At 39.8% G+C, this 10,269-nt stretch overlaps 1 long non-coding RNA gene across 2 annotated transcripts; it reads right to left on the bottom strand.

Moving 5' to 3' along the window:
• Positions 3,341–6,573, bottom strand: LOC109721184. Of its 2 annotated transcripts, XR_002219166.1 has the most exons (6): positions 6,537–6,573; positions 5,531–5,793; positions 5,338–5,430; positions 5,168–5,255; positions 4,295–4,409; positions 3,341–3,552 (listed from the first exon to the last, which is right to left on the bottom strand). It is a non-coding gene; the product is annotated as an uncharacterized LOC109721184 (long non-coding RNA). The 2 variants fall into 2 exon arrangements; XR_002219165.1 differs by lacking the exons at positions 5,531–5,793; positions 6,537–6,573 and having other exon boundaries at positions 5,338–5,487.

Here is a 10,269-nt window from a genome sequence, read left to right as displayed (position 1 = left end):
TAAAAAAAAAAAAGCACATTAACATCAAAATCACAATAAGTTCTGCATGATAGTCTGAAAATTAAGCATGATACATAGAAACTGCATGCTGTATGTTATCCATTACACTGCAGCCAAGCTAATAAGCTACGTGAGAAGCCAAAAACCTCAACTCCTCTCTCTCTCTCTCTCTCTCTCTCACACACACACACACACACACACAAACACATTCTCATTAGTAGAGGAATTAATCTCTCTCTCTCTCTCTCTCTCACACACACACACACACAAACACATTCTCATTAGTAGAGGAATTAATTAAGGGGTAACCAAAGGTCTCCTTTAAAAAAGGCCATTGATTCCCGGTGCAGTGAAATCAGAGCCTTTTCAACACTTGGCCTCTCCCTCTCACATACTTCCACCACTCCCTCCTCAACACTCACTCCACCTCCAACCCCCACCCTCTCTATCTCAAATGCACTCAAAAATATTAATAGAAAACAGCTCAAACAAAATTGTTATATTATTTTGCTTTAAGATATATATATATATATATATATATATATATATATATATATATATATATATATATATATTAAATTATAATTTAAAAGTAAAAAAATTTTAAACAAAATAGTGCACCATGTGCACCCAAAAAACTCCCCATGCTCCCTCGTGCCACGCGGCGACTATAGGGGGCATCCCCAAATTGGTTTTATGGACAGAGTGTCCATAAAAGTTTTGCCCCCTTATATAGGAGGAGGAGGCAATAATGGCTTCTTTTCTAACGTTTAAAAAAATTTCAAATTCAACTTTTGGACAATTGGCCCACAAATCCCAATCCAGCTTTCAACATTTTTACTTATTTAATTTTTGGGATAATTGACTATGTACCCTTCATGCATTCTGAAATATCCGATCTATTCTTTCTTTTTTTTTCTAAAATACCCCTTATATGTTTTACCGTTATTCCAAAATACCTCCGCAGTTATCCCATATTAGCTTAACTCGGGTTAAACATGAGTTAAATGTATACTAGAGTTAAAATCTAAACAAAATACCTATTTTGTTCCTACCTTATTATACTAACCCCTAAGATTATTGTCATACAATGAACTTAAGCATATTGCGAAGTTCGAGTGTGTGGAATGATAATTGGAACTACCCTACATCTTCTAAAGGGTTTAGACAAGTGTTTGGACTAGTTAGAAGGTGATTGAAAAGCTAAAAGTAAGAAAGTGCATTGATTTGGCGAAATTCAGCATTTTCTCCATTGTGTACCGGTACAGCCATCATCGTGTACTGGTATATAATGGCAGATACGTGGCAGCAAGGCTTATTTGGTTTTTATATTTTAAAGTAAAGTAAAAAAATGTTCAGTTAACGAAAGTTAGCAAAATAGTAACGGTAAGGACATTTATGAAAGAAATATTGTATTTAGAGGGTATTTGTAAAATTTTAAAAATTTGGAGGGTATTAATAATATTTCATAGTTTTGTGAGGGTACAAATGAAATTAACCCTAAAACCAAGCACACCCTAAACACAACGACCTATTTGTAGACAGTGGGTTTTTTTATAAAATAATCCTCCAAAATTTTAAAATTAGATAAATAATTCTATCAAAATTTTATTTGAAAAAATAACTCTTCTTTCGCCACGTAGGCACCACGTTGAATTTTTGCTATAAAGACGATAAATCATTCACCGTCTTCATATATATATTATGAAAGCAGTGAAAGATTCACCGTCTTCCTTATATATATGTAAAGACGGTGAATCATTGATTCACCGTCTTTATAGCAAAAATTTTACGTGACGAAAGAAGAATTAATTTTTTAAATAAAATTTTGATGGGGTTATTTTGTCAATTTAATATTTTTGAAGGGTTATTTTATAGAAAAGCCCGTAGACAGTAGGCAGGAGTTTATTATCGTACATTTGATAACTGACGGTTGGACGTTTTAATTTGATGCGGTACAGTATGTATATTAAATGATTTGTCAGTTGAACACCAAATTTGCATGATATTCTATTCAAGTGGGCCAATAAAGATTAGCCACGTGTTGCTGGGATTATTTTCTCTCTGACAGTGAAAGTTGCTTTCACAGGACACGCTTTGCAACACAACACGCAAGTTACAGGCTACCCTTAACAACACAAGAACCGCTCCTTATTGAATAGATAAATTTTAGAAGAAAATTTAATTGGTTGGTTACATAGGTAATTATTATATTTGAGATTTTTTTTTGTTTATTAGAGAAACTACAGCTAATTTTTTTTTTAGAAAAAAACGTTTTGGTCCATCAATTTACAGTGTTGTAATATATTACTAATATATTGGTATACATGTACGAAAGAATAAAGATTAAAAATTTTAAGTTTTAAGTCTCAAATTATGAATTTCAAATTTTTAGAGTTCAAAAATTAAATTTTTAAATTTTGAATTTTAAATTTTAAATTTTATGTGTTAAATTTTAATTATGCAAACATTCGAATTTAAAATTTAAAATTTTTCATTTTACATATTAAATTTTAAATTTTAAAATTTGATATTAATTTTAAAGTGTTAAATTAAAAGCTTAAATTTAGATTTAAAAATTAAGACTATTGTAAGTAAAAAGCCTTATGTACACGGGCCCAAATTCAGCCCACACTCGGATCCACAGCCAATCTAAACCTTAACTTAAACTATTTCAGCGCACATCGAGTCCGAGCCCACAATATGAGCTTCAATCGAAACCTGTCTTGATTCTAAACCCAAAATATATATGGCCAGAATTTGAACTATGCGAGCTCATACTAAGCCCAGGCTTAAACCCGACCTAAACCTGAATCATATGGGCCCAAGCTTTAGCCCAAACTCCAAATTTGAACCCAACCCAATCTGATTATATCTCCATATGGGCCCAAGCTCAGCCCAAACTTTAAATCTGAACCCCACCCAATCTGATAATATCTTTCCCATGGGCCGAAGTTCAGGCCAAAGCCCAAATATAAACCGAGCAGAAACCTAAAATTTAACTCCGGATTGACCAAAGTTGAGCCCAAGCCCCAATTCCAAATCCAACCCAAATTTGAGCTTGAATCACATAAGCCTAACCCAACCCAAACTTGATGGGCCTTATACGAACCCCAAATTTAAACCATATGTGTCTCCTGCAACCCAAACAGTCACGTCCCGCTATCGCCAATTTGGTCGATCTGGGCCCGTACACAGACGCCGAACGAACAGCACCTCCTCTGTTCGCCCAAGGCTCAACAACAACGGATACATATATAAAGAAATTGAACAATTCCCAGGATACATTTCAATATACATGGCTTGCACGAAGACAAGCAACAACACAAGTGATAGTAAGTTTAACTAAACATGAAATCCACTGTAATTTAAAACTTTACATAACTGAAACATTTAATTATTACATGCTTTATACACATTCATTTACATGTCTCTGTACATCAAAATAGATGATACATGAACCCAAAATGGTATACCACTAGTACTCGGGTGTCCACTAGCTAGGCTGCTGGCTCTTGCCTCGATCTTCGGCCACAACGCTCTCACTGAAACCTGTATGGTTAGTGGTGTGAGAACTACAAGAAAATTCCCAGTGGGTTCGGCCGCCGACCTCGCTGACTCACCCACTAGGTCTACTCAGGCATATGTAGGCAAGAAAAGTAAACTGAGATAGTAACCAACTATAATATGTAACTACTACAATGCCTGTACAAGCTGAAAGAAACGATATGTATGAAAACTGTAAATATGCATGCATGCTTTTACTGAGTTTACCCAATTCATTTTGGTTAACCCTCTGGTTAACAATTACTCACTGACGCTATCCCAAATATCGGGGAGACGCACCTGCACCCGATGGGACCGTCAACTGGGGAAGACGCACCTCCTGGTCCAGTAAAGATGACTACTCCGGAGCTCATCATTCAAGGAGGAGCGACCTCACTTGAACCAAACAAATGTGAGTATGATCTGATCCCCCCTTTAGAGGATTCAACTGACAAACACTGTCACACTTTACTCTAACTAGTTCTTTATGCTAGTTTCACAATTCCATTTCTCGATGCTAACCAAATCTCTAGTTGAATGTCACCAAGTTTACTATTGCTATAGTCCATACATTCATAGGGTTCTATATTCACATTCTAATGTTCACATGTTCTCACTGTTGATAGGGATTCATACTTTCACTTGCACAATGCCAATACCCTATAATGCATGACTACATTACAATTATGCTCAATGAATAATCATAGACATAAAAGGTGATTCAAAGACTTCGGATAGCACCACCCACCTGTAGTGGTGTCAACAACTAGAATCCACGTCTCGAACTGTGTCAAGAACAATCGTGCGCGTCTCGGTGTAAATAGAACTAGAATGGCTTCTACCGTAATTAGTGCGTCGTCGACCTGTCGGAAAGTCAATTTAGACTTTCGAGCATATGTAACTTTCATTTACATAAGAATAAAAGAGATTACATTGGTGTCATATTCTTATATTTTCCAAGTTAGCATTTCAATTCCAATTTGCTTGTGTGTATCCATTATCAACATACACCTTTATACCAGCTTAATGCTGATTTCAACATTAAGCTTAAATCTATTTCTTATGCTGCCACTTTCAGCATTACATCTCTCCTTTACTAATCCTCTCTAGGTATGAACATAGATACAAGGCACCAGCCAGGTTTATAGTACTCAACTAGAAGCTGAGCAATGCAGCTTTAGGCTTATCTTAGCTCAATTCATCATAACATCCCTAAGTAACATACCTCTGTTACAATTCATTGAACCTTAGTTCAACTTGAATCATGCTTATCTCGATTTATTGCTGAATTGGTGCCTTCTCAGCCTCAACATTAATAGTCTCCAATGCTGAAATTCTGCATTGGAGCATCACAAATTCAGCACCAATTCAGGTGCTCATTTTCAGCTTTAATTCCACACATCATATCTTAATTTGAAGCTCTCCTTCAGGCTTCTTTTCAGCTCACAATTGCAAAAGCTTCAGCTAATGCATCAAGAACTCACTCGAAGGATCAACTTCAACCAACTTCACAGTTTGGACAGCAAAACTGCACCAATTTTGAAATTTCAGCATTCTAATCCTTTAAACTTAATCTCTGTGTAGCTGTAATTAATTCTTAGCTGAAGTTTACATCGATTACCTCAAATTCAGATTTTCTTTGCTGATTTCTGGCTCCCTGCTTAAGCAATTCACCAAGTTCCACAAGGATTGCAACTTCAGCTCCAACTCTGAATTTTTAGCAACTAATTCTTAAATGGATCCATTCTAAAGTGACCAACTTAGCTATAATCCAATCTGAAATGGACTTACTGTAAGTTGATGTTGAATAAACTTGTTCACTGCATCAACTGATCCTCTACTTCATTAGATGTTGGATCAACTAGTTCACAGCTTCAAATGGCCCTCCTCATCATTTCGGCCATTACCAACAGTATAATGTTCAGGTAAGTATCCTCTCTAAAGCAATCTACTTGATCCTAATCAAGTATTAGAATAAGATTACCTTAATCAGATGCTAAACTGCTTGCTCACTACCCAATCAGTCCACACTTGTATTTCGGCTTTATCTGATACCTGAACGCGAGAAATTCACTTCCCGCACTTTCCCGAAAACCGCGACCCGCGCTTGTGCCAATTGATGCCGAAAACGTCTTTTCGGCGATATCTTTGCGTAGGCTCGACGGATTGCCGAACCGACTTCGCCAACGCATTTCTTTTACCCTCAATTTGGTTTGCACGCAGTCAATTTCGCATTAGGACTCTATCCTGCAAAAGTGTATTACCGGGGTCAAAATTCATTAAACCCGTTTCTATGCAATTCAACTTAGTTTCGATCTTTTCTTTCCATTTCTCCCTTTTCCTCATTTTTCATTCGTATTCTTTCTTGCTTTTCCTTCTTTCTTTCTTTTCTCTTTCTTTCTTTCTTCCTCTTTTCTTTCTTACTGGCCCTGCAGGGCAGCTGCTGCTGCTGCCACTGTTGCAGCTGCTGCTGCTGCTGACAGCAGCTGCCACTGCTAAGCTGCTGCTAAGCAGCTGCTTTACCTGCTGCTGCTGCTGCTGCTGCTGTAGCTCCTGCTGAGCTGCTGCTGCTCTGCTGCTAATGCTGGTGCCACTGCTGCTGCTGCTAGCTGTAGCTGTTGCTGCTGATTGCTGCAGCTGCTACTGCTAATGCTACTGCTGCGCATGCTGCTAGCGCAGGCTGCTGAGGCCACTGCTGCTGCTGCTGAGCAAGCTGCTGCTACAGCTTGCTACTGTTGCTAATCCTGCTGCTGATCCAGCAGCTGCTGCTGCTGGCTGCTTCAGTAGTAGCTGCTGGTGCTACTGCTGCTGCTTCAGCAGCAGCTTGCTGTTGCTGCTGAGCTACTCATGCTACTGCTGCTGCTGTGAGCTACTGCTGCTGCTGCTGCTGTTCTTGCTCACAGCAACAGCAAGGGCTGCTGCTGCTGCTGCTGTTTTCAGCAGCAAGGAAAAAGGATGAGGGGGAGAGGATTAAAAACTCGAATTCTCACCTTTTCTCTTTTTCTTCTACTTCTTCTTCCTCTTCTTCTTCTTCTTATTCTCTTCTCTTTCCCTCTCTCTCTACGTATGGAAGGGAAAGGCAGGGGATAAGGATGGAGGGCTCCCTGCAGGCTGGTTTAGTGGAATTCCACTAAGCCATACAATTTACCAAAATGCCCTCGACTTATACTCCGTTTCGTCACACGGATTAGATACCTTTCGCAGTCCCTTCCAAAAGTCCGATTGAGCTCAAACTTGACAGGCATATTCGGTTTTACTTAACAAGTCCAAAGAAATTTTAACATTTCAGTTCTGACCCCATTTGGTCACTGAACTGTACCGAACTGCAACCTTTATCCGATAACTTTCGGATTCAATTTCTCTCTCTACAGGTGTCAGAATAATATGAAACTTGAAATCTGGCCTCATAAACATATTCCTGACATATCCTCCAATTTTCATAATTTTCTGACATTGTGCATTTTCTGCTAATTTCTCAGTCCCATTCTTTACAGAAAATTTCAATTCTTCTGTTTTCGCTCCGATTCCAACACGAGTCATTCCAGACTTATATCTTACACCCTTAAGTCCAATCAAATGGTATCTCACACCATTTTATATTACTTTGCTCACTTTAATTCTCTTAATCAAAGTTAGCGTCAGAATCTGACAATTTTCTTTACTTTTTGTTTCGCGCCCAATTTGCGCCGAAACACTTATTTATCTCCAAAATTCATTCACACGCATCCAAAATCACTCGGGGATGATGTACAACTAGCTCAATCCGCACTTTGATCCAATAGATCAAAGTTGACATCGCAACTCCAAGTTACCATATATTACAATCTCCTCCCGTTAACAAAAGTTTCGTCCGCGAAACTTAGAGACATATTCTTCTATTTACCCTAACGGAGGGAGATAAGTTCCAACAATCCTCAACAAGTAAAATCATATCATTCCGTAGCTTCTGAATTTCATTCTATGCTACCCTGATTTGGAGGAATCAGTCTCTACGAACACTTTGTTCGCGTTTCCAATCTCAGTTCGTCATCGATGCTTATCTTAGCAATTCTTTCCATATAACCAACAACGACTCACCCAACTGCTTGTCAAGCTTGTGTCGCAATCAATTACCATCAACCGATGACAACCACTTAATACCATTACTTTTCCTCACACATCAGTGCTTACCCGCACCATCAACTTAACATGCCAGTGTCATCATGCTTAGCAGCAATAGATGCTAACCAATTCATATCAATAAACATCATTTTCCATCAAAGAGTATTACTCTCTGTTTTCTCACGGTGGGGATCATTCCTATAAGACTTGTACTCAAAATTCATAAACCATCTTGGTTCATACACCAACTTATCAGGTAACATCCACTATACTCATTACTCTCTAGTGGAGTCTACTTCGATTTCTCAACTGGCATCGCTATCTGCGATATCACAACACCACAATACACCACTCAATTGTGAGGATTCCATCACCCACAATTTCCACTTCTCAACGAAGGGTTCATTCTAACAGCTCCACACTCAAATGATCTGACGGCATAATCCGCCAACATTTCCTGTGGCTATTCATTACTCAAGTGTCTCCTAGAGACCACTTTACTTTCTCTTTATCCTTGGATGCTACAAGCCACCATCAATGTCCATTCGCTCTTGCAATGAATTCATACGAACCCGCCATTCATGGTTCAGGCCAAAACTCACTAATAGAATTGTCGGTCACACCGACCATCGGTTCCCACAGGTAGACCAGGGCCACCAACCCTACGTAGGCCTATAGCCTAACCGATCTCGACGACGCCTAGCGTCTCTCGCTCGCAAGCGCAACCCAATCATCACCGGGCGACATCCTCATTAAAGAATTCGCACACACTCCAACTAGGAGCAACCAAGATCCCAAACCACGTCAAGTCCTCGGGTTGGGTCGCTACACACCCTGTGTGTCCTCGATCTCATGATCTAACACGTGGCATTCCACGTACTCGGGTCTATGCTCGGACTACCGTCCTGACCAAAACTCTCTGCCCTACTCGTAGGTACCGGGCCGCTGCCTCTCGCAGCTGACTGCGCCTGCCCAATGGGCCCAGGCTCCACAGTCCAAAAAGGGTCCAGACACGGATCGTCCCCAAGCACTACCCGCCAACGTCGTCTCACACGAAATGCTCTACAAAGCTACAAGTATCACTATCGGCTCCTAAGCACCTAGTGCGAGCCACCAGCCCCGCGAGTGATCCATGGCACATTTCACACTTAGCAACGCTCAAGTGCTATTGCCAACACACTCTCCTGGCTGAATCAGAATCCACATTCTACGGACAGCTATACTCTAGCGTCCTAGACTATCGCGCCTCTTGCCAGACATCTCACGCTAGGCAATTCAGCCTATGTCTCAATTACGCAACCACAATTCCTCAACTTATTTGAGGTACAACTCAACTAACTCGCCAAAACCAGGCGATCATCTAACCATGCCACAACAGTGACGCCCTTACCACTACACAATCCATCGAAAATACCATCTGGATTTTCGAACTCTAGAAATGTCTTCTAACGTTTCTACTTTAATTCTCCTTACCACCTGAATGGTTTAGAGTATAGGTCTACCATGTCCATCTTCCTTTTGAGCCCCAACATTGGCTCACTGTGACTGCTCGCTAGCACGATCCAACTGTCTATTCCACCATAGACAATATATTCTCTTCATCCCTGCATGCTAGGATCAAATCCAAGTTTCTATCACACTCTTGCATGTACAGCTCGGAGTTCGTATCGTTTCCAAGTATACAATCTCCTTACTGAAGGCAAATTATCATCACTTCACTTATCCAATACTACACGCGGCCTTGCCGTGTGAAAGTCACCACAATCATTCCTCTCGAAGTAAAAGGTCAACCAACAGACCTTTCTGAATTCTAGGATAACGACTACAACTCCCTTCCGGGTGTCACTTAATACTCGATTAACCACCTGGGCTCAATATCAGTCGCTTATCCTTCATTCTTACTAATCAATTCGCGCATCTTCCGCACAAATATCACTTAACTTCGACCATAAGATTCAATTCGATACTTCCTCAGAAGTTCATAGCTTAGGACTGCGTATAACTTTGACACATTTTCTGTCGAAGTTTCCTTATTTCATAATCGGCCTTGTTTCCAATATCTTACACTGTGTACTAATCATAGCTTAGCATATAGAAAATCTTTCTACCTACTTTTCTTTGGACAGGCATCATGCTATAGCCCCCATGATTTATCTTGAAGTCCACTTGTCGTTAATTCCAACAACAACTCTATATCCTGTCCCCGATTTCTCGTTCTCTTTCACACGATTCGTGTTCATCACGCGCAATCACATTTCCACGCTCCACCCAAAGAGCTCGATCCAGGACTTCTTCAAATGACTTCAGCTTTAAAGCATTGATCATTTTGAATATCTCAGGCCGTAATCCCCGCTCGAAGTATTCTGCTCGATCTGCGAGTATTCCTTTATCCAAAACAGATGGATTAAATTTCCCGAAGGTCACAAGGGTTATCCAACTACTTCACAGTCTTCTAGAGTCCATTGACTCAATCCACCAAATTTGTGCATCCTTTTCGAAATAGTGTGCTGCCAAATGAATCTTATCCTTTTCCAGGGTACAGATGTCCTCAAATAAGGCTTCCATCGATGTGAGCCATGTCTCCAATATCCAAAGATCTGCCTCTTTTCCATCAAATATAGG

This window comes from Ananas comosus, linkage group 15 (assembly GCF_001540865.1).
Source record: "Ananas comosus cultivar F153 linkage group 15, ASM154086v1, whole genome shotgun sequence".
Lineage (NCBI taxonomy): Eukaryota > Viridiplantae > Streptophyta > Magnoliopsida > Poales > Bromeliaceae > Ananas > Ananas comosus.
The sequence above is the reverse complement of the archived record's forward strand: the minus strand, read 5'-3'. Positions and strand labels throughout refer to the sequence as shown.